Below are 5,000 nucleotides of genomic sequence, written 5' to 3' on the forward strand. Positions count from 1 at the left end.
AACAAGGGAGGTAAGCTCACAGGTACGAAGAAAAGGAACCCTTGTGCGCATTGGCGGAGGCAAACTACCCAACCAAGCCAGCAGCAACCAAGCCATAGGGTTGCAAACAGACGTGCAACCCAGTACCCACAAGGGCAGGGGTAAGCCGCCGAGCCTAGCAAGGTAGGTGTGCTCCCAAAACCAAACAACGCACAAAGGGAGCAAACACGGGCAAACAAGTGACGCCATGGCCTACTCGCCCACCGCCCTCTATATTGCCTAACCTTGGCAACCATGGTCCATTCCCCACTATATGCCATGGCCTTGTGCCCATGGTCTTCACAAGACAGCATCCAAGGCGCCTGAAAGGCCAAGGGAGCCCAACCCAGCAATGCCCAGCCAAGGCCAGGCATTCCAGTGCCTACCCGGGCAAAAACGCCCAAAGCATGCCCCATTCGTTAGCCTATCCAGGCAAAAACGCCCAAAACCAGCCCATTCCAGTGCCTATCCGGGGAAAACGCCCAAAGCATGCCCATTCCTTAGCCTATCCAGGCAAAAACGCCCAAAACCAGCACATTCCAGTGCCTATCCGGGCAAAAACGCCCTAAGCCTGCGCATTCCAGCGCCCCGCAGCATGCCACCCTCCTATAGGGTTTGCGCAACCAACCCGCCTAACCACCAGTGGCAACCAAAGGTGCTGTTAGCGACGACTTCTGAAGACGCAACGAGACGCGACGGGTTTGCGCCCAGACGCGACGAGGCGATGCGGGATCTGCGCCCAACCGTGCCTACACCCGCCGACTTGATGCGGGAGCTGCTGGCCCAAGCATGCCTAGCGTGCAAGGCCTGCGTGCAAGGCTAGTGTGCAAGGCTCGTGGGCAAGGCTAGTGCGCAAGGCTAGTGCCCAAGGTCTGTGTGCAAGGCTAGTGCCCAAGGCTAGTGAGCATGGCCTGTGTGCAAGGCTAGTGTGCAAGGCTTGTATGCAAGGCTAGTGTGCAAGGCTGGTGTGCAAGGCTTGTGGGCAAGGCTGGTGCGCAAGGCTAGTTCCCAAGGGTTGTGTGCAAGGCTAGTGCCCAAGGCAAGTGCGCAAGGCTCGTGCCCAAAGCTAGTGCGCAAGGCTTGTGTGCAAGGCTACTGCGATGGGCCAGTGCCCAAGGCTTGTGAGCAAGGCTTGTATGCATGGCTTGTGTGCAAGGCTAGCGTCCAAGGCTTGTGCGCATGGCTTGTGCGCAAGGCTTGTGTCCAAGGCTTTTGTGCAAGGCTCGTGCGCAAGGCTAGTGTGCAAGGCTTGTGCGCATTGGCAGGTAGCCCACCAGCATGCACGATCCAAATGCCACTCACGCGACAACACGGTGCCAAGCCGGGCATGGTGTGCACTCAAAACCAATCAACGGACAGAGGTCATGCGTCATGGGGGGGATCTAGCAAGGCCATGGGGAAGGTCATGGAGGACCTTGGAAGCAAGCGCAAGACGAGAGCGAATCGAACAAGGGGCCAGGACGGGGCCTTGTGCCCATGGTCTTCGCAAGACAGCGTCCAAGGCACCCGAAAGCCCAAGGGAACCCAAACCCGGCCGACACTTGCAATCGCACATGCTCTCTGCAACACACCATCAATGCCGCCCAACGGGGCCAGCACGAGCAGTCCTCCGCGGTCCCCTGGCCCTGCGCACGTTTGTCTTCGAAACCGAGCATCAATGCCACAGAAAGTGCCGGGGCGCCAGCTGGAGCCATCATCCGCGTTGCCATGGCTCGCTTGGCCTTGGCTTGCCAGGCCCCGACACGAGCAATCGCGCATTTTCTTTGCAACCGACCATCAATGCCGCCCAACGGGGCCAGCACGAGCAGTCATCCGCGGTCCCCTGGCCCTGCGCACGTTTGTCTTTGAAACCGAGCATCAATGCCACAGAAAGTGCCGGGGCGCCAGCTGGAGCCATCATCCGACGTGCCATGGCTCTGGTCCCATGGTCTTCGCAACCGAGCATTCGTGACACCCGCGGGGCCAGGACACCAACCCTTCCGACACGAGCATTCGCGCATGTTCTTTGGCCACACAACGGCGCCAGCACGAGCAAAATCATCCGCGGTGCGGTGGCCTTGCACGGCCTTTTGTCTTTGGAACCAACCATCAGTGCCACGGGAAGTGCCGGAGTCCCGGCATCCGCGGTGCCAAGTCATTGCGCCCTTGGTCTCTGCAGCGGGGCATGCCGGGCACTCCCAACCATTGCAAGCAAGCAAGCAAGCAAGAAAGAAAGTAAGTAAGTAAGTAAGTATTACATATAGGGGCGGGACATGCGGGGAGATCTGCGAAACGTGCATTACGGGGCACACGCGTACCTACCGGGGCATACCGACCCCTATTGGGGCACACGTGTGCATATCGGGGCATACCGGGCCTATCGGGGCACACGCCGCAAGGCTCGTGCCCAAAGCTAGTGCGCAAGGCTTGTGTGCAAGGCTACTGCGATGGGCCAGTGCCCAAGGCTTGTGAGCAAGGCTTGTATGCATGGCTTGTGTGCAAGGCTAGCGTCCAAGGCTTGTGCGCATGGCTTGTGCGCAAGGCTTGTGTCCAAGGCTTTTGTGCAAGGCTCGTGCGCAAGGCTAGTGTGCAAGGCTTGTGCGCATTGGCAGGTAGCCCACCAGCATGCACGATCCAAATGCCACTCACGCGACAACACGGTGCCAAGCCGGGCATGGTGTGCACTCAAAACCAATCAACGGACAGAGGTCATGCGTCATGGGGGGGATCTAGCAAGGCCATGGGGAAGGTCATGGAGGACCTTGGAAGCAAGCGCAAGACGAGAGCGAATCGAACAAGGGGCCAGGACGGGGCCTTGTGCCCATGGTCTTCGCAAGACAGCGTCCAAGGCACCCGAAAGCCCAAGGGAACCCAAACCCGGCCGACACTTGCAATCGCACATGCTCTCTGCAACACACCATCAATGCCGCCCAACGGGGCCAGCACGAGCAGTCCTCCGCGGTCCCCTGGCCCTGCGCACGTTTGTCTTCGAAACCGAGCATCAATGCCACAGAAATTGCCGGGGCGCCAGCTGGAGCCATCATCCGCGTTGCCATGGCTCGCTTGGCCTTGGCTTGCCAGGCCCCGACACGAGCAATCGCGCATTTTCTTTGCAACCGACCATCAATGCCGCCCAACGGGGCCAGCACGAGCAGTCATCCGCGGTCCCCTGGCCCTGCGCACGTTTGTCTTTGAAACCGAGCATCAATGCCACAGAAAGTGCCGGGGCGCCAGCTGGAGCCATCATCCGACGTGCCATGGCTCTGGTCCCATGGTCTTCGCAACCGAGCATTCGTGACACCCGCGGGGCCAGGACACCAACCCTTCCGACACGAGCATTCGCGCATGTTCTTTGGCCACACAACGGCGCCAGCACGAGCAAAATCATCCGCGGTGTGGTGGCCTTGCACGGCCTTTTGTCTTTGGAACCAACCATCAGTGCCACGGGAAGTGCCGGAGTCCCGGCATCCGCGGTGCCAAGTCATTGCGCCCTTGGTCTCTGCAGCGGGGCATGCCGGGCACTCCCAACCATTGCAAGCAAGCAAGCAAGCAAGAAAGAAAGTAAGTAAGTAAGTAAGTATTACATATAGGGGCGGGACATGCGGGGAGATCTGCGAAACGTGCATTACGGGGCACACGCGTACCTACCGGGGCATACCGACCCCTATTGGGGCACACGTGTGCATATCGGGGCATACCGGGCCTATCGGGGCACACGCGTACATACCGGGGCATACCGAGCCCTACTGGGGCACACGTGCGCATATCGGGGCGTACCAAGCCTATCGGGGCATACGCATGTATCCCAAGGCATACCGAGTCTATCCGGGCATACGCGTTCATACCGGGGCGTAACGGGCCTATCGGGGCATACTTGGGCATATCCGGGCAAAAAATGCCCAAAACTTGCGCAACCTTGGCAACCGTGGTCCATTCCTCTCTATATGCCTAGCCTTGCCAACCGTGGTCCATTCCTCACTATATGCCATGGCCTTGTGCCCATGGTCTTCCCAAGACAGCGTCCAAGGCCCCCGGAAGGCCAAGGGAGCCCAACCCAGCAATGCCCTGCTATGGCAAGCCAAGGCCAAGCATTCCGGTGCCTATCCGGGCAAAAATGCAATTCCTCTCTATATGCCTAGCCTTGGCAACCGTGGTCCATTCCCCACCATATGCCATGGCCTTGTGCCCATGGTCTTCCCAAGACAGTGTCCAAGGCGCCCGGAAGGCCAAGGGAGCCCAACCCAGCAATGCCCTGCTTTGGCAAGCCAAGGCCAAGCATTCCGGTGCCTAACCTTGGCAACCGTGGTCCTTTCCTCACCATATGCCATGGCCTTGTGCCCATGGTCTTCGCAAGACATCGTCCAAGGCGCCCAAAAGGCCAAGGGAGCCCAACCCAGCAATGCCTTGCTAGGACAAGCCAAGGCCAAGCATTCCGGTGCCTATCCGGGCAAAAACGCCCAAAGCATGCCCATTCCTTAGCCTATCCAGGCAAAAACGCCCAAAATCTGCACATTCTAGTGCCTATCCGGGCAAAAACGCCCACCAGCATGCCACCCTCCTATAGGGTTTGCGCAACCAACCAGCCTAACCACCAGTGGCAACCAAAGGTGCTGTTAGCGACGACTTCTGAAGACGCAACGAGACGCGACGTGTTTGCGCCCAGACGCGACGAGACGATGCGGGATCTGCGCCCAAGAATGCCTAGACCCGTCGACTTGATGCGGGATCAGCTCGCCCAAGCATGCCTAGTGTGCAAGGCCTGTGTGCAAGGCTAGTGTCCAAGGCTAGTGTGCAAGGCTCATGTGGAACGCTAGTGCGCAAGGCTAGTCCCCAAGGCTTGTGTGCCAGGCCCGTGTGCAAGGCTAGTGTCCAGGGCTTGTGTGCATTGCTTGAGTGCAAGGCTTGTGTGCATTGCTCGAGTGCATGGCTTGTGTGCAAGGGTTGTGCGCAAGGCTAGTGTGCGGGGCTTGTGCGCATGGCTAATGTGCACGGCTTGTGTGCAT

Source organism: Tasmannia lanceolata, unplaced genomic scaffold, assembly GCF_043159265.1.
Source record: "Tasmannia lanceolata isolate RefF3 unplaced genomic scaffold, GAP_Taslan_0.1 ptg000118l, whole genome shotgun sequence".
NCBI classification, from domain to species: Eukaryota; Viridiplantae; Streptophyta; class Magnoliopsida; order Canellales; family Winteraceae; genus Tasmannia; species Tasmannia lanceolata.